General features: G+C 38.9%; 1 protein-coding gene across 3 annotated transcripts in view; it reads right to left on the reverse strand.

Moving 5' to 3' along the window:
• Nucleotides 1–21,292, reverse strand: part of LOC147913780 (uncharacterized) — a 236,235-nt gene that overhangs the window by 120,426 nt on the left and 94,517 nt on the right. The window lies entirely within an intron of this gene.

The following is a 21,292-nucleotide window of genomic DNA, read 5'->3' on the forward strand; positions in this document are numbered from 1 at the left end:
TATGAGGAATGTGTAGAAGTGACTGCCCTGTTACGCTCTTGATGAGTTTTTCTCTCTCACAGGGGATTACCACAGTTACTGCCACTAACATGTAGTAATGTCCTTTCAGTCAGTTGGAAGAAAGATGTTAAAATGCAATAATTATGAAAATACTAACAATTTTACTATAATAATAAATGTAGGGTTTCCTCCCCTACTGATTAGTTCTAAATATATATGCTTTAATAAAACACTAAACAACTATATATTAAAAGTGTTTGGGGGAACCATCTTCTATTATGAGGGAATGTAATTGAAAATACTCACTACATTCATACAAAATGTACTGATATATGAATGCCACTCTTAGGGAACATATGTTGTTACTTACCTAAACTTATGATTATAATTCTGAGAATGCACAGTTAGTCCTTATAATCAAAAATATTACCTTTCATAACCTTAGCCTTATATTTTAGTTGCTTCACAACAAATTCATCAATAATTTTACCAAGATGCTACCTATATCTAAACCTAAATGTCATGTTATAAAATTTCAACACAAAATTATGTGTATTATTTAAAAATAAAGGAGGAAGAAAGTATTACCTCAAGATCCACATTTCTTTTTCTGAAAATCATGATAAAGAAACTGTGTTAAATAGAAGTGTTGAATATTAAGTATTCAAATGTTAGAATTAAGTGATTTGAATTAATATGGATACATAATTACATGTCTACACATTCACCTCAGCATGAAATGTCTCATTAGAAAAAAATGTTTAGTTTCAGTGTTGAAAAACTAAGTTTTACCTTTAAAAAGAAAAACTACACACTATTGTATTATGCCAATCGACATTGGCAAGTTCAAGTCTACAACCATAAAATGTTCCTTAAATACAATGTTGTTTTCCCCCCAAACGGAGTCTGATAGCAGTTCCTTTCAATTCACAAAGACAATAATATCGTCACATCAAATCTATAGTGTCAACAGGTTTATGATCACAAACACCTGATGACTGAATATTGTACCTACCCTTCAATAATGTGTGCAGTATGATAGGGCCCGATGGTTACCATAGTGATCACGTGGCAGCGTCTGATTTATTACCTTGTTCCCTGGGACTGTGATGGCTCCTCGGCTACACCTTCAGCAGCTATTTCAGATTTGAGAGCTACACTATGATAAATGTCCACTCTCTGAAAGATATACTCAACAGAATGCAACCTTCGGGAGCACTGCTTTAAATGCAAATTGCCAGCTTTGCCTTCCTCTTAGAATATGAAAGAATGATTCCAAAGCCATGAAAAAGGGAGACCTCTGCCCTAACACACACACACACACACACACACACACACACACACACACGCCGATGCTGCTCCTTAGGGACTGTCATTTTCAGGGATACCACCCAGTGAATAGCTAAGCAATCTGAAATAGAAAATGAGGCAATAAATTCTGTGGAGGCTAGCCCAAGTAGCACATTGATTACAAAGCAGGCATGTGTCTGAGCAATGAGCGAGGCATTCAGCTATGTGGTGCCAAATGTTCAATGTATTTAGAAAGTTATCACCACCAGTCAATAAATTATGTCATTTCATCTCAACTAATTGACACAGCTAACGCTTTCACATGGAACCTTGAAAAGAACATTTCAGGGAATAAATCTCACAGTCGGGTGTCCATTTGCCAATGCTTCCTAGTTATACATGCAAAGGATGATGAGCTCTTATAAAATACTACCAGCTTTTATCTGATTTTTGCTTCAGGAAAGCACACACACCATACCAGTGATTTGTCACAGGAGTTTGTCACACAACTAGGTGGTACACAGATGTCAGCTGTGGCCACTGCACGTGTGAATTAACATCCTAGAAAGATGATATATATCACTTCATTCCCTTACATTGTTTCTGTCTATTCTTTCATTTGACTGCATGGCAATAAAATACGGAGAGAATGTGGCCTTTGAAGCTTATCAAACTCATAAGCACACTACACTAATTTGTGTATTAGCAAGTCCCACACGGCTACCAAGTTATTGATCCTGCCATCTAAATCCCTTGCTTTGACAGCAAGGATATTGCTTTTAGGATAAATAAAACAGTCTCCACAATCATTTACAGTCAGTTCTTAGAGCTCTGCAGAAATCTTTTCTAAGATGAAAACACACATGGTATTTTCATAGTAGATCAGCATAGTAGATCAGCACAAATGAAAACCAGTTTACTTTCTCTTTTGCAGGACTGATATCAAAGCCTAACAATGGCCAGGGATGTGTTCTTCCTAACTCACAAACCCCAGAGGTAGGAATGTATTTTCCATTTTCTGCTTTGTTGATTCATCAAATCTGTACAGTTCCTATCTGTGCAGTACGTTAATGGGCTCCCCATAAATCACAGCTGACGCAACCAAAGACTCACTTGATACTAAGTATTATTTTGTTTTATTGGTGGATGGGGTAGAGTGGAAGATCAAATAAATCAAAAGATCCCTTATTTTCAAATAATTGGAATACACAAATGTTTGCAGAATAGTTTCAGGAACTATTGCCAATTTCAAATTATAGATCCCAGTCAAGTCAAGTATTTGTGGGGAGAGGGTGGAGAGAACAGGGGCAGAAATTGATTGCTTTTATTTGATTTTGTACAGGGTAAAGAAAACCCAATAGATTACAGAAAACTCTCCACCTGCCCACTATGCCCCCAGCTGTTTATAGCAAATGGTTACCTATCAGTGAGCAGAGCAAGCTACTTAATTGAATCTGATCTGTGTTCCCACAACTAGGAATTCACAGGTACCTCATATGAGACCAGTTTGGAATTAATATCTTTTTATTTCAAATCAGATATACAACAGGGAGAATTCATATAAGAAGGTACTAAGAAATCACAAGATATCAGCATTTAGATTGGCATATTTCATTACTTTAAAAAACTGTATCCATGTATTTGGTATTAAGAAGTCCCAAAGTTAGTGAAGAATTTTTATATGCCTCATAGCAGTTCTACTGTGAAGAGGAATAAATCAGGCAAATACACAATTTACAAAGCTGGCTTGGCCTTAATTGTGCAAACAGTGAACTAGTTTTTCTTATAGGTCTCCATTCTGCTAATGTCCTTGAAGCTATGGCATCCACCCCAACAGTCCCAGAACCTGGTTATCCAAACCCACTTTCTAGGTCCCAATCCTCATCTGATTGAAAGCAAAATGGAATGCAAATCTACAAATCCCTCCCTGCCATTTAATTCTGAACCAATTAGATCACCACTCATCCAGACCCAGTGCTAAAAGGAAAGGAAAAAAAAAAAGTGTTGACAGAGGTCCCCAGTCTTCAACACCTTCTGTTTTAGCAGCTCCTATGAATTCTATCGCTTCCCTTTTCTTACCTACATAGGCCACTAGGGGTTAACAACTGTCAGCCATGCAAGAGTCCTTCTGGCCCAGAGGTCAGCAATCTTATTAAATCCCTATGCCACCACTGGGACAAAGTAATGCCCACACTGCTCAGCGCAAGGCAAGGGGAAAAAATGATCGAAGAGAGCAAGAGTCAGAAAAGCCAGAGGGAAAATGAAAAAAGATTAGGAACTGGATGAGAGCAAGTGGTAAAGAGAAAACCACCAAATACTTCCACACCCAGACTCTTCCTACCTTTCTTCTAAGAATTCACTTAGGCATCTGGTGTGATTAAATCACCATTACAACTGGGAAATTCCTCTAAGAGCAGCATCTTAACATTTTCGTAATCGGTATCATTCTACTGTGAATACACTGCCCACACCCAGCAGGAATGATGGAGTCATCCTTTGGCATTTTGTAGACAAGTGCTAAAATTCTGCAAGTACAAAACATATTGACATTTATCTTTATAATGGCAATGCTCCAAAATAGAATGAACAGTCTTTCATTTTAATGCACAAGAATTAGGCTGGAGCAAATGCACATGATATAGCTTCTCATTTTTAATCTCATTTATGTATGCTAAAGACATTATTAAACAATCTTTCCAGCATCAAGTCTCAGCTATGCAATTACAGGTTTATGTTCCTTCTGTTTGTAAATGTTTATATTTGAGGGATAAGCCAGGATCATCCCGTTTGTTGTAAAGATCTTAATAGATACAGAGGCCTAGCGACCACTTTCAAACACACTATAAATTGAAGAAAAGTGATGTTTGCTTCATTTGTTAAGATAAAACTTTTACTTCACAACGCATGACTTCACTTATTTCAAGAGAAAGCTTCTACGATTATACCCAAGAATAACCTACTTTGTGCTCATGTTGTTCAGAATTTTTTTTTAAACAGCAAGTAACAAAAGAAATACATCTAAAGATATGAGGATGGTAAGGGGATCCAGCAATGGCATGTGAGAAGCAGTTCGAGGTCCGAGGCTATGTAAGCAGGGGAAGCCGGCTCAACTTGAGAAGGAATATATATACATATACATATGAGGGAGGTGAGATGTGCTCTTGATGGCCCAGATATTAAACTAGTAACAATGAGGAGGAGGTTTAGGCAAACAGATGACAACTTGAAATGAAGGGAAATTTTTATTTTGAAAAATTAGCATTATTTAAAGGTAGAATGAGCTTTATTAGTGTTTAAGGATTATCTAGAAAGAATACCTGGGAAGAAGGTTATGGAGAAAATTCACACTTAAGAAAAATGACTCCATTACATTTCAGATCCTTTTGGACCAGACAGACTATGATATTTGATCACTGGAAATGTTATCAATCAAGAATAGAAAAATGAGGGCCAGCCCCAGTGACCTAGTGGATAAGTTTGGAGCGCTCCTCTTTGGCGGCCAAGGTTCAGTTCCTGGATGCAGACCTATACCACTCATCTGTCGGGGGTCATGTTGTAGCGGCAGCTCACATACAAAGAGAGGAAGATTGGCAGCAGAGGTTAGCTCAGAGAGAATCTTCCTCAGCAGAAAAAAAAAAAAGAATAGAAAAATGATATACTCTGCTCTGAAACACTAAGGACTAATTAGCTACCCAGTTACTTGCTGCCAATGCCAAATGGTCAACCATAAAATTTAAGTTATTAATAATTTTTTCTAAAAATATGATTTTAATCAAAATAGGGCTAAACAAATGAATCAAGAAAACACTTTAAACTTTCAATATGGCACCATACACAGCTCATATATTTCATTTCCCTTTCCTTCTCCTAATCCCAAGGCCATTTTCCACTGGCAGAGAAGATGGAACAGAAAAAGACCAAATAAACACAACAGAAGAATTGGTTCTGCTCTCTCAAATCAACAACAAGCCACTTTTGTGCCCCTTTAGCTGAAATCACAAATCACTTTAATATAATGTAATTTTCTGCAGTTTCCATATAAACAATCCTTTAAGCAGTGGGTGGGCTAAGGGGGGGGAAGTGCTTCAGGAATCAGTCTTCTCTCAGTGGTGTTTCACAGCCATGTGCTTCCTGTGACAACTTCTGAACTAATGCTCTACTTACTGACATGTATAACACTTACTCATCAGCAGTTCTGTGGTAGAGATGCTGGACTATAGAGCTTTAAGTTCCCTTTCAGACCTAAGAGTCTATAAGCTCATGCAACTTGGGAATTAAAGCTGCACCAAACTGTAAGCAATATGCCAAATATGAAGAATTCTGAAACACTAACTTTTCTTCCTCTCCCCAGGAAAGAAGAGAATGTTATAATTAGTCATTTATTCAATATTTAATGCACTACACATTGTTCTGGGAACTGGGCATAGAGCAATAAACTAAAGACAGCCACTGCCCTCATGAGCTTATATTCTAGTGACATATTTAAACAGTTCTAATATACCTGAACTATGAAAAACGCAAACCCTTATAAACACTCATTTCTATAGAAAGGCTATACAGTGTATATATGTATTTCTTGTATAAATCATATATAAAATATGATTCTGGAAGCTGAAAAAAAAAAACAAAAGTCTAGAGAAAGTTAATAGATTACACACCAGATGGATCAGAAAAATATGTAATCAAACACCCAAAAGCTAAAGAGGTTTGTTCCCAAGTTCTGACTCATGTATCGATCAGGCATAGATTATGTGATCAGGGATCACTTCCTGCGAATGCTTTTCTGTTTATCACAAGCCTTAATCATCAGGAAGCACTGGGTGTCTAACGGGTATTAGCTCTACCATTCATTCATTCTGCCTACTACATGCTAGTTACTGTGAGGATATATAAAGATAAAGACATGTCCCAAGTTCAAGGGGCTTAGAGTACACTAACCAAGATTAGACAAATATGCAAATACAGATATCATAATATAGTAAAAAAAAAAAATTACCATAAGACAGAAAGTTTGTTAGTAGTAGGTAGTGCAAAATTGTTGGAAAGAAAAGTTAGAGGCAGATTTTGGCGAGTTTGAATGCTAACCTAAGGCTGAGCTGGGTCATGTTCAAGCATGATCTCTGATGTCTGAATCAGAGTGCAGGGCAGAGAGAAAGCAGATTGAGAGCACAGAGGGGACCCATCCGCAACAGGCAGGACCAGGTAACGCCAGCACGGGTCGCTAAAGAATTTCCCAAAGAAAGGCAGAATGTGGGTCCTAGTGTCGAGCATCAGAGAACAGGTCTAGATACAGGAGATACAAGCCTAGTCAGGGGGGATCCACAGAGGCAGGGCCTGGGACTTGGAAGACAAGTAACCATGACAGAGGCTCCAGCATGATGAGATAGATAATACAGACACTCAGCTACCGACACCAGGTTTAAAGTTTGTTCACAAAAGAACCCAGTGAACAGAACCCAGATGTTGTAAAGAGCAGGACCAAAATCACGGCTAATTTTATGCTAAGCCAATCAAGATAACTGCCTGAGTTTCTGAAATTCCCTCTGAGTTTCTGAGATTCCCCTCAGAGACTGGGCTGAGACTAAGCCTGCAAACAAGAGCTAAGGAGTCCCAGCTATGAAATTGGGAAGATTGGAATTGGAGGAAACCAGGAGTCCAGGTGTTTCATTTCAGCTGTCCTGAAAGAACTCTTCATCTTCTAATAGGTTGAGGGACAAAACTCCTATATTCCATGTGGAACATCAGAAAATACAAGAAGATAGAAATTTCCTCCAACAACTACGTGATTTAAATTCATATGAAATTCAGAGCAAAACTCATCAATATTTTCCTCTAAGGCATGCAGTCTTAGAGAATTACTAAAAGATTTGTGGTCTGGCTTACTAAGAAAAAAATATTTATTTATTTCATGGAGAAATTAAACTAATTTAAACCAATAAATAAAAAAATGACCTTGAGCAAGTAACTTAGTATCACCAAACCTTCTATATATTGAACATGAAATGAATAGGGTCATTGTGAGCATTAAATAAGACAGCAAGGAAAGAGCTCACTCAGATGCATATTACCATAGCTATTACTACTGTATTTCATTGACTATTCTGTGCCACCAATTGTAAAATGTACTATTATAATAGGAAAATATAAAAGAATATACTATAATAGAGAATAAAAAAAGATTGCCATATAACCAAGATGCATCATGATTGTAAGATACACCATGATTTCAGAGATTTTAAAATGTGGGAAAATGTGTGTTTTAACATTAAAGAAAAATGATAACTAAAACTAATTAAGTGAATAGCTTCCTTTAAATACAGGATCATACCGGAAGGGAAATTATCCATCTTTGTAGTGAAGATTAACTCAATCATTAACTTAATCACAGGACAGAACTACAGTATGATGCAATGTCAATTCCAGCAGCACATAAAGTACCATATTGGCCTTGAAAGGGATCTTGGAGGGCATCCTTCTTGCCGAGACCCGGATTTTGTACCTTCCATGATTCCCATTCCCTAAGAGACAATTACTCCCATAACAGTCTGCACATGCGTTTGTTTTTCCTCCCAGTTAAGAAACTATGGCTGTACTTTTTAAGCTCTGAAGGGCAAAATTATCTTACTGACTTCTGAATCCTAGCGCTGTGACTGTTTAAAGAATCAGGTAATGAATGACTCTTCAAGATATCTGACCCAACCAACACAACCAGCTTAAGACAATCATTAAGACTGGTCTATAAATGGTAGGATGTAAGGCAAGGCATAGAAGCAGCAAATTCCCAAATTCACACTTGTCAGTCCCAGTTGCTATGAACCGCACTGTGTCCCCCCTAAAGCCATATGTTGAAACTGTAACCCCAAATGTGATGGTATTTTGAGATGGGGCCTTTGGGAGGTAATTAAGGTTAGGTGAGGTCATGAGGGTGGGGCCCTCATGACAGGATTAGTGGCTTTATAAGAAGAAGAGAGAGAGATTTCTCTCTCCACCACAGTGAGGACACAGTGAAAAGGCTAGGAAGAGGGCTCTCACTAGGAACAGAATCCAGCCTCCAGAACTGTGAGAAATAAATTTCTCTTGTTTAAGCCAACCAGTCTACGCTATTTTGTTATGGCAGCGCAAGCAGCCTAATACACTAGTTTTACACTAAATATATCTTATCAAAGAACTGTTTGCTGGTATTACCAAAAGTTATGAATAGTCTGATCTCCTAACTTACTAAACTGGAAGAAACACTGTATTTGAAACCAGGATTAAAATATAGCTCTAAAGACACAGAGGGAAAGAAAATACTTCTAGAATTAAACCCTAGATAAATAACCAAATGTGAGTTGGCAGTGGGGCCTTTTTCCCTTAATGACATCATAAAGGTAAACAGCTGTGGTCCACATCTGAGTTGTATTTAAAACATGTGTCAGGTCATTGGGTGAGGGCATGTAAAAATTAAGATACTGTTAACAACTATAAAATACTTCAGTATTACTGTTGGCCATCACGTAAAGTGAACACGAGATGGCCACGGTCTCCCTAACAATCAAAATGTAAGAGTATGCAATCCGCTAGGGAGTGTATTTGGAAATGAGGCTATACAGAGACAAAGTTCTGAGTTATTGTTACCAATGGGAATCTCCAAGGTGTTTCTTCTTGTCAACGTAGGTAACAAGAAAACTACACATTCCTATTTCTTGTCTGCTTATTGTGTGCCAGGTACTGTGTACTGTGTTAAACACTTAAAATATATTATCGCCCTTAATTCGCACTGCAGTCTTTCACTTCCCATTTCTCATATGTTACTAAGTCTTGAGGATCACAGCACCTAAATTTCTCATTAGCCATTCCCTCTTCTCCATCCTCACTGCCACCGCATTAACTTAGGCCCTCTTCCCCTGTAACATCAACTGCTGAATGTATTTCCCTACCAAATCCCTACTCTTGAGTCTCAGCCCTCTTCTGAGTCATCCCCCACACTGCTGGAGCACTTATCTTTATAAAACACAAGCCTATCAGTGTCTCTCCAGTGTCACAGGTTCTAAACCCTTAGCACAGCATGTGAGGCCCTGCATCACATGGTCCCTGTCTGCCCTTGGAGATTTAACTATGGCCCCTTCCAACCATACACTCTAGGCTACAGCCATGTAGCACTCCCAGCATATTTTAGAACTTGCCATGCTACTTCACCTTCCCACGCCTCCTGCAAACTCTTACAATTCCTAAAAGGCTCAACTCAAACATCTCCTCCTCTGAAGACTTCAATGAGACAAACCCTAACCACCCAGCAACCACCACCCATAAAAAAATGACAACCAGGAGCCAGCCCAGTAGCGTAGTGGTTAAGCGCGCGCACTCTGCTGTGGCGGCACGGGGTTCACAGGTTCAGATCCCGGGCGTGCACAGACGCACTGCTTGTCAGGCCATGCTGTGGCGGTGTCCCATATAAAGTGGAGGAAGATGGGCGCAGATGTTAGCCCAGGGCCAATCTTCCTCAGCAAATAGAGGAGGATTGGCATCAGACGTTAGCTCAGTGCTAATCTTCCTCACACACACACACACAAAAAATGACAACCAAAAAGTAGGCATTTCCTCTTCATGCCCCCATCATGCATGCCCATTCTGGATTCAGTTGGGGATTGTGGGGTGTTGAACACAAGAGCCTGGATGCCCACCCAAAGGGCATGCTTTAAACTCAGTGACTTTTACCACAGTCCAGGGGATGGTTCTTGTATAGCTCAATTCCATCAGTGACAAAGACTTCATCAGACTGGAGAAGCTAAATCAGAATAACCAACCAAAGACTAAATGACATAAAGAGAAAGTCTTTAGCTCAGCAGCTAATCAGGACAGAAAAAATTAAAATTAAAAAAATAAAGCATGTGAAATGACAGTGTCAACAAATTTCTTTTTGTCTTTATTATATCTAACTGACTCTCATTAGGTTCTGATCCTATTTGTGCCCACAGCATGTCTTATTTTTATAGCTTCATTGAAGCAACATAGATGATTTCTCCCCACCTTGGGAGATGATTTTCAAAAAGCCCAATCCTTCTATCTCCTTTCCTTTTCATTTTAATCAGCAAAAAGACATACTTTCACCACATCACGCCAAGAAATGAGTAACCACGCTAACAGCACCTAAGAAAATATGCAAACTACTAACATTTCTGAAACCAAGAAGGATCTTTAACACATTGTCTTTATCTGATTTCCCTCCTAAAAATAAAAATTGAGTGACTGTGTACCAGAAAGTATATTTTTAGTGGGTAAATATATATGTCTTATGTATGTTCCACTTTACTCCAGCTATTCCTAATTTCTTCCAAGAAATTATGTACTCATATGAAACTAGTTATTATGTTTATTGAAAACGAACAAAGTCAGCATTTCAGCAGTCATACACATAAGCATCTATTTCTTTTCCCTGAGCTGTGCATAATACCCAAATATTTCAAAACATCTTGGGTTAACACTTTGGGTTGTTATCTGTTGATTGCCACTAGCTCTAACTTTATATCACCAAAGGAGAAATTACTTGAAAACTTTAAATCAAAGTACATATTTGGGTGCCCCATTATCAAGCTGCCCTAGCACACAACTCTTTTGGCTAACAATACACACAGTGGTGGATGATTCCAACCCCCTTGCTTAGAACCACAACCATTTTTCTAACCAGAATGTAAATGCAAAAATCAATTACCTCAAAATTTCAGACAATACTGTTGTAGAAAAAAAATTAAAAGAAAAAAAGAAAGAGACACATTAAATTCTCACAAATAGGACACGGGGAAGCTTCATGAGACAGAGATTAACCATTGCCTCAAAATCATGGCATGGCATTGTTATTTGGATAATGTTAACCACGGGTAGACAACACAGTACACAAAGTCTGTTCCGAATTAGAAAAGCTACTGACTCTGCTAAATCACAGACAATAGACTGACCACTAGCACTCAAGAGATTGTGGTCAAATATCCAGCAAGCCAGCTGGGCCAGTAATGGATCTCACAATGCCCATGAAGTAAACAGTAGTCCATGGCTTTGTTCCTGCACACACAATTACTCAAATATGCATTCTTCCAACTCTTTTGGATTTGAAGAAAATAATTTAACACTGGATAATATCTTGGATAGACGTGTATGCAGGGAATCATCCTAAAAACTCCATTCCTCAATAAGAGGCATGTATTTTAAACAGTCAATGCACTACAGAGCCAACAGCAATGAGGACACAGACCTTTCCACCTTGACTCCTAAAGAAGACCCCATGGCTTACTGGTTAAGTGCGTGTGCTCCGCTACTGGCGGCCCGGGTTCGCATCCCAGGCGCGCACCGTCACTCCACTTGTCCGGCCATGCTGAGGCCGCGTCCCACATACAGCAACTAGAAGGATGTGAAACTATGACATACAACTATCTACTGGGGCTTTGGGGAGAAAATGGGGGTTAAAAAAAAAAAAAGGAGGAGGATTGGCAATAGATGTTAGCTCAGGGCTGGTCTTCCTCACAAAAAAAAAAAAAAAAAGAAGGGACGCCATCAAGAGGGGTTTACTATCCCCTTCCGAAGTATTTTTACTTACTTCAATTTCTTAAATTGACCAATATCAAAACATGGAAATGCATTCTCAGGGAGTCAGGAGATCCAGGTTCTACAACCAGTTTTCTCACTTGGTAACATTGGGTAACTCATTGCTTTAGACATGAGTTTTTCATCATTAGAAGAAGAGAGGTATAACTACTTTATTCTAAGATTTTCTCCAATGTACACAAAGAGCTTAGCATTTATTATTAAGCACTAGACTTCTACATTTTTAAAAGAAACAATTAGGATAAAAAATAGTGAATTCCAGCCATCCTATAAAAATGATGGTCACTACTTCTCCCTAGAATTATCCAAAGAAGACTTCATAATCTTCCCTTGCAATAAACTTATATATTTAGAGAAGGAGCAGCTGAATAGAATGTTGTACAAATTCCCCAAAATCAATGCATGAATGGAATCCTGGACTGCATAAACCACAAGAAATGCCATTTTAACATTTGAGGAGGGAAGCAGAGAAAATGCATCAGCTCATAATGAAGAATAAAAGTATTGAATCTGTCCCATAGATGACCCACCACAGAGACAGTTAGGAACAGACGGTGAAACCCTGACTTTGGTATCCTCTTCATCATTATTGCTCTAAAGCACCATTTCCCAAACAGTATTCTATGACATGTTCATAGATGCTCTGCTGGGAAGGGGCCCCCATGGCTGAGTGAAATAGTTAATTAAATAGGTTTCTCTGCTGGACTTTTCAGAGCCTTGGAATGTGAATATAGATTCTGTATCTCCCAGAGAAGAATAAAGAACGCATCATTACCCTGCCTTTTCCTCTCACCACCCCCCCCAAGGAATACCTATTAACCCTTCCTGAAACAGAACACTTTCCTACCTACTAGAATACAAAACAAAACCCTGATGTCTGCTTTCCCCCAAATTCCCACCAACCCATCTCACCATTTCCCTATACACAAAATTTAGATTCTACTGCAGGTTACTTATCATCAAGGAAATATTAGACATTAATGGTTTATTGCATATAAAATGCTTGAGCGAAAGAAAGGAATCCCCTCTTGGATTGTATTGCCCACACCTTTCCAGGGTATGTCAAATTTACTGCATAAAGAATGAGATTAAATTTAACATTATTTCAAGTTTTGGCGATGACATAAATACACCTCTATGATACAATGATATTCTGCTCCAAGAATATGGATTCAACCATCTACTTATTTCTCTCCTCACCACCCCTTTCCCCACAAACACAGACATACAATTTCATGATAAAAGAGCTCAGGAACAGAAAAGCAGCACGATCACAGTGTTACTCCAGCAGCTTCTCTTTATACAACCCACAGCTTAAGGGAAGGTCAGTAGCATAAAAAAGTGATGACTTTGAAATGTGTGCCATGAAACAGAGCTATTTATCAATATGCCTGACAAGAATAAGGTGAGAGCCCATTTCATCTGGCCAGAATGGCTGCTGTACATCACACTCGGGGGCAGGAAGCCGAGACAGAATGAGTATTACCAAGTTGTTATGGTAACTAAATTGCGGCTGGTTCCATAAAACATTAGGTTTCCATTGCAGGGACTGTATTTAAAATTCAACCTGAGTCAGGGTCTCTGCTCCAAACGAGGCAGCAGTGGTCACCTCAACCCACAATGAGCCACACAGAGAACAAACTCCACTTGGGCAGAGCCGAGGAACAGCCACAAGCCGAGCCAGCTCAGCCGCTCCAGGCCAAAGGCCTCCACCCATTAACTCTCAACCCCGCGACATCACGACCTAGATGACAACCTTTTCCACCTGACTTCACAGGTAGATAAGCACCATCCAGGAAGGGAAACAAAACAAACAAACAAAACAAAGGTCATGGAAACCACAGCTGCAAGCAAATGTCTTGGGTAGAACAGGAGTCTGACATGATCAGCACATGCAGAATAGGTTCAGACTGAGGCTTTGGAGGCAAAGACATTCAGTTTGAATACTGACCCCACTACTGACTGCCGATGTGACCAGAGAAAGTACCCTCTTTCCATGTAACCCTGTCTGTACTAAAGAGGCAATAACTGGACTCATGCAGTGGTTATGAGGATGAACACTGGCCCTGAACAGCATGGACTGGAATCCTTTGTGGCCATCTAGCTCCGTGACTTTAGACAAGTTCCTTCACCTCGCCAACCTCAGTGCCTTCAACTGTCATATAAGGATATTACTACCTACCCCTCACAGTTGTTGTGCAGATTAAATAAGACCATTCTCCTCACTGGAACACAGTACAAACTTAACACATGTTAGCTATGCTATGGTTCTGGTGGTGGGAGATATTACTACCTACACTAGGCAGCATAATGGTCTCCCCAAAGCAGCCACATCCTAATCCCTAGAACCGGTGAATATGTTACCTTACATGTCAAAAGAGACTTTGCAGGGGCCGGCCTGGTGGCATACTGGTTAAGTTCACGTGCTCCGCTTTGGCAGCCTGGGGTTCACAGGTTCAGATCCTGGGCACTGACCTACGCACCACTCATCAATCCATGCTGTGGCAGGCGTCACAGGTAGAAAGCAGAGGAAGATGGGCATAGATGTTAGCCCAGGGCCAGTCTTCCTCAGCAAAAAGAGGAGGATGGGCAACAGATGTTAGCTCAGAGCTAATCTTCCTCACCACAAAAAAAAAAAGGGGGGGGGACTTTGCAGACGTGATTAAGTAAAGGATCTTGAGATGGAGAGATTAACCTGGACTATCCAGGTGGACTCAATGTAATCACAAGGGTTCTTATAAGGGACAGAGGGGCAGGCGAGTCAGAGTAGAAGATGCAAGGACAAATGCAGAGGTCAGAGAGAGAGAGGTGAAGATGACATGCTGCTGGCTTTGAAGATGGAGGAGGGGGCTATGAGCCAAGGAATGTGGGTAGCCTCTAAAAGCTGGAAAAGGCAAGAAAAGAGATTCTCCCCTAGAGCCTCCAGAAGGAACATAGCCTTGCTGACACCTTGATTTTTAGGAATTCTGACTTCCAGAACCATAAGAAATTTATCTTTTTAATTTATAACTGTAACAAATTCATTATGTTGTCTTAGGCTACTACATTGGTGGTAACCGTTACAGCAGCAAGAGGATACTAATGTACTACCTTATCAATACATTAACTGGGAAAGTATGTGAGAAATGCATGGCACACAGTAGGCACTGAATAAATGATGGTGTTGAATTAGATTTGAGAGATGCCAGTGACCAGGGAGACTCTGTGCCTCTCAGAGAAACCAGTCATTTAGGACTCCATTGCAGCTCAGGTCTGCTACCTGTAGCAACCTGTCTGCCTCCTAGCACATATCAAACAGTTATAGATATCATCCTCCAACCATTCATTCTCAGTTAATTGCACCTGAAATAGTCCAGATAACTAAATGAACCAAAAACGGAAGTACCATCAACCAAGAAGCAGCTGAATTCCAAATCTGAGCAAAGCTAGACAGGAATATCATTAGCCTAAGGCAGTCTTGTAACTCAAAGCAGAAAAACCATAGTGCTTCGAAAAGAAATAACAAAAAGCATGTCTACTTGCCTCAGGTCAGGCCTCAGACCACTGAGCTTACATATCCGATGGCATCCACGATGAGGAGCCTCCAGGTGATCAGTGAGAAGGGCTGAGACAAAAATCCAAAGCCCGCCCCAGTCAACAATGAGGAAAACCACAAAATCGGAAGGATCATAAAAAATTGTTTCTCCTCCCTGCTATTCCAGCTAATGTCCAGTGTGGATGGAGTATTACAATCGCTCTTGGCAGGGTGTCTGCCAGCACATCAGTGACATGGGAGGGGGTGTTGACTTGATTCCACTCCCTCTGCAAGGAGCTTAGATTCCTGCTGCCTGGATGTTACAGACCTAGAGGAGAGGCAGCTGTAACTGAGAGAACTGTACAGACACAGTGATAGGGTGATCTTAGGAACAACACTGTCAAATCAAGTGCAGGAAGATGGATGGGACATCAGCAATAAAGAGACTGGGAAGGGGAAAGAATACAGCAGAGAAACAAGGGACAAAGAACAAATGATAGAATTAATGGGTATTCATACTGGGGAAACTTGTAGGCAAGTCAGGGCTGTTACTTTCTTGTGTACCGTCACGTACCTCCTCGAAAACAGCGTTATTTTTACACTGTGTATGACCTAGGGTCTCGGTACTGGGATGTTCTTCTGGAGGATTATGGAGGGTCAGGGAACAACCTGATCACTTTCCTGGGCACACAGAAGAATTTCTGATTTGATATTTGTTTTTAAAGGCTATATCTATGTTTCCACCCATAAATTTACATTCCGCAGGCTCAGGTCTTTGGAGCGAGAAACAGTAAAGAGATTAAAACAAATAAAATTCACCCAAGCTCCTACTCCAGAAGAAAAGACAAAATAAGAGTTAAAAAAGGAAAAGCACAAACAAGACAATGAAGCCCCAAAGGAATACCCCTTAGGGTACCTTTGGTGAGATTACATCCTTTATCTTCTGCTAGGATTTGTATTTGCCTAACACTTGGGATTTACATTTGCCTAATATCTTCTGGACACGAAGACATGGCATGAGATTCCAGCTGAGGGCAAATGATGGGTGTAATACACTCATGGAATGTCACCGTTTTCAAACTGTGCTCCAGCAAGCCTTCAGAATCTTTGGGTGGGTTGTGTGTGGAAGGGAGGGTGGGGAACTGGAATCCTGCCTCCGTCCATGCTCAAACGGAACTCGTCTTTTATTTGTTTCACATTTTGCGCTTCTTGAAGGAAAAAAATGCTTAAAAACATCTAATGTAATCCAACCATCTCATTTTACCAACAAACATGGAAAACTGAAGAGAAGGTAAACAATTTGCCATTTGCCCAGGACAGTCTGGGTTTATGCCTGATGACCCAAACCCCCTAGAAGTATCCCTCCTTAATACTGTAATTTTGAATAGCACCTCCACAAATCGACAATAAACTACATAGTCACCCAAGCCAGAGAGGTTACAGATCTGCCTAAGGTCCCCCACCATTCATTTGTGGTTCAGCCGGTACCAGAATGTCTTCCTACTACACTGTAGTATTCCCTTATCAGATAGAAAATGTTTTGCTTATTTGCTTTCTGTTTTCATTTATTTCACCAATAGGGGAAAGAATTCCATTATAACCTAATAACAGGCATGTAAAAAATTTAAACAGTCACTGGATATTTTTCCTTATTTTATACCACACTGATTCTATGCCTTGGATATTAATCAAAGACCATAGAGCCTGTTGGTATGAGTCTTTTGAAAAGTTATGTAGGACTGTTGGATTTTTTTTTTTTTTCAGTAAAGTTATAACTTAAATTGAAGTATAAAAACCGTCTGGACAAGAAACAAAGCAAATGCAAAAGAACTGGAAAATGAGGGATAAAAGAGCAACATTAAGCATCCATATCAATAATCACTCTAAATGTAAATGGACTGAATTCTCCAATCAAAAGACACAGAGTGGCTGGATGGATTAAAACACAAGATCCAACAATGTGCTGCGTCCAGGAAACACATCTCAGCTCTAAAGACAAACACAAACTCAGAGTGAAAGGATGGAAGACAATACTCCAAGCTAATGGCAAGCAAAAGAAAGCAGGTGTTGCCATACTCATATCAGACAAAGTAGCCTTCAAGATAAAACAAGTGGTGAGAGACAAAGAGGGGCAATATATAATGATAAAAGGGACACTCCACCAAGAAAATGTATCACTTATAAATATATATGCACCCAACACAGGAGCACCAAAGTACATATAGCAACTATTAACAAACCTAAAAGGAGATATTAACAACAACACAATAATAGTAGGGGATCTTAACACCCCACTCTCATCAATGGACAGATAATCCAGACAAAAAGTCAATAAGGAAAGAGTGGACTTAAATGAAAAACTAGACAAGATGGACTTAATATATATAATAGAGCACTCCATCCAAACACAGCAGAATACACATTCTTCTCAAGCACGCATGGAACATTCTCAAAGATAGACCATACGTTTGGAAACAAGGCAAGCTTCTATAAATTGAAGAAGACTGAAATCATAACAAGCATCTTTTCTGACCATAATGCTATGAAACTAGAAATCAACTACAAGAAAAAAAATGGGAAAATGACAAAGATGTGGAGACTAAACAACATGCTACTGAACAACCAATGATAATTGAAGAAATTAAAGGAGAAATCAAAAAACATCTGGAGACAAATTAAAATGAAAATACACCATACCAACTCATATGGGATGCAGCAAAAGCAGTCCTGAGAGGGAAATTGATAGCAATACAGGCCCACCCTAACAAACAAGAAAAATCCCAAATAACCAACCTTAAACTATACCTAACAGAATTAGAAAAAGAAGAACAAAGCCCAAAGTCAGCAGAAGGAAGGAAATAATAAAAATTAGAGGAGAAATAAATGAAATTGAAACCAAAACAGTAGAAAGGATCAATGAAACAAAGAGCCAGTTCTTTTGAGAAGATAAAATTGACAAACCCTTACCCAGACTCAGTAAGAAAAAAAGAGAGAAGCTTCAAATAAATAAAATTAGAAATGAAAGAGGAGAAATTACAATGGATACCACAGAAATACATAGGATTATAAAAGAATGCTATGAAAAACTATATGCTAACAAATTGGACAATTTAGAAGAAATGGATAAATTCTTAGGTCATATAAAACTGAATCAAGAAGAAATAGAGAACCTGAATAGACCAAGCACAAGCAAAGAGATTGAAACAGTAATCAAAACAAAAACATCCCCAAAAATAAAAGTCCAGGACTCCACGGCTTCTCTGGAGAATTTTACCAAACATTCAAAGAAGATTTAATATCTATCCTTCTCAAACTATTCCAAAAAACAGAAGAAGATGGAACACTTCCTAACACATTCTATGAGGCCAACATCACCCTGATACCAAAGCCAGACAAGGACAATACAAAGAAGGAAAATTACAGGCCAACATTGCTGATGAACATAGATGCAAAAATCCTCAACAAAATATTGGCAAACTGAATACAGCAATACATTAAAAAGATCACATACCATGATCAAGTGGGATTTATACCAGGGACACAGGGATGGTTCAACATCCACAAATCAGTTAATGTTATACACCACATTAACAAAATGAGGAATAAAAACCACATGCTCATCTCAATAGATGCAGAGAAAGCATTTGACAAGATCCAACATCCATTTATGATAAAAACTCTCAACAAAATGGGTACAGAAGTACCTGAACATAATAAAGGCCATATATGACAAACCCATAGCCAACACCATACCCAATGGGGAAAAACTGAAAGCCATTCCACTGAGAACAGGAACAAGACAAGGGTGCCCATTCTCACCACTCTTATTCAACATAGTACTGGAGGTTTTGGCCAGAACAATTAGGCAAGAAAAAGGAATAAAAGGAATCCAAATAGGCAACGAAGAAGTGAAACTCTCACTGATTGCAGATGACATGAATTTATGTATAGAAAACCCTAAAGAATCCATCAGAAAACTATTAGAAATAATCCACAACTACAGCAAAGTTGCAGGGTACAAAACCAACTTACAAAAATCAGTTGCATTTCTATAATAATGAACTAACAGAAAGAGAACTCAAGAAGACAATGCCATTTACAACTGCAACAAAAAGAATAAAATATCTACAAATAAATTTAATGAAGGAGGTGAAAGACCCATAAAATGAAAACTATAAGACATTATTGAAAGAAATCAATGATGACATAAAGAAATGGAAAGATATCCCATGCACACGGATTGGAAGAATCAACATAATTAAAATGCCCATACTACCTAAGGCAATCTACAAATTCAAAAATGCAATCCTGATCAGAATCAAAATGACATTCTTCATGGAAATAGAATAAAGAATACTAATATTCACATGGGACAACAAAAGACCCCAAATAGCTAAAGCAATCCTGAGAAAAAAAGAACAAAGCTGGAGGCATCACAATCCCTGTCTTCAAACATTCTACAAAGCTATAATAATTAAAACAGTGTGGTACTGTTACAAAAACAGACACAAAGATCAATAGAACAGAATTGAAAACCCAGAAATAAAACCACACATCTACAGACAGCTAATCTTCGACAAAGGAGCTAAGAACATACAATGAAGAAAGGAAAGTCTCTTCAACAAATGGTGTTGGGAAAATTGGACAGCCACAACCAAAAGAATGAAAGTACACCATCTTGTTTCGCAAGACACAAAAATTCACTCAAAATGGATCAAAGACTTGAAGGTAAGACCTGAGACTATAAAATTCATGGAAGAAAATATAGGTAGTACACTCTCTGACATTAGTCAGAGGGATTTTTTCGAATTCCATGTCTACATGGAGAAGAGAAACAAAAGAAAAAATAAACAAGTGGAACTTCATCAGACTAAAGAGCTTTTCAAGGCAAATGAAGCCAGGATCAAAATGAAAAGACAACCCACCAGCTGAGAGAAAGTAATTGGAAATCATATATTCCACAAGGGGTTAATCTCAATAATACATAAAGAACTCACACAACTGAACAACAAAAAAAACAAACAACCCAATCAAAAAATGGGCAGATCAAAAAATGGGCAGATCAAAAAATGAACAGACAAGTTTGCAAGGAAGATATACAGATGGCCAATAGGCACATCAAAAGATGTTCAACATCACTAATCATCAGGGAAATGCAAATCAAAACTACACTAAGATATCACCTTACACTCGTCAGAATGGCTATAATCACCAAGACAAAAAAATAACAAATGTTGGAGAGGTAGTGGAAAAAAGAGAACCCTCATACACTGCTGGTGGGAATGCAAACTGGTGCTGCCTCTGTGGAAAATTTTTGAGATTCCTCAAAAAATTAAAAGCAGAAATACCTTATGATCCAGCTATCCCACTACCGGGTATTTATCCAAAGAAATCAACAATCCAAAGAGGCTTATGCACCCCTATGTTCATTGCAGCATTATTCACTATAGCCAAGAAGTGGAAGGAACCCAAGTGTCCCTTGACTGATGATTGGATAAAGAAGATGTGGTATATATATATATATACACAATGGAATACTACTCAGCCATAACAAAAGACAAAATTGTCCCATTTGCAACAACACAGGTGGACCTGGGGGGTATTATGTTAAGCAAAATAAGCCAGACAGAGAAAGACAAATACCACATGATTTCACTCATATGTGGAAGACAACTAACACACAGACAGAACAGTTTGGTGGTTACCAGGGGCAAGGGGGTTGGGGGTGGGCACAAGGGGTAAAGGAACGCATTTATATGGTGACTGACAAACAATAATGTACAACTAAAATTTCACAATGTTATAAACTATTATGACATAAATTAAAAAAAAAAAAAAAACTGTCTGGAAAAGACCCAGAGATGTGTACCAGGGGATATGAGAATTCCCAGTATAAACCAAGTCCTTTTT

The sequence above is a fragment of the Ceratotherium simum genome, chromosome 25 (assembly GCF_057802395.1).
Source record: "Ceratotherium simum simum isolate JZ-2026a chromosome 25, ASM5780239v1, whole genome shotgun sequence".
NCBI classification, from domain to species: domain Eukaryota; kingdom Metazoa; phylum Chordata; class Mammalia; order Perissodactyla; family Rhinocerotidae; genus Ceratotherium; species Ceratotherium simum.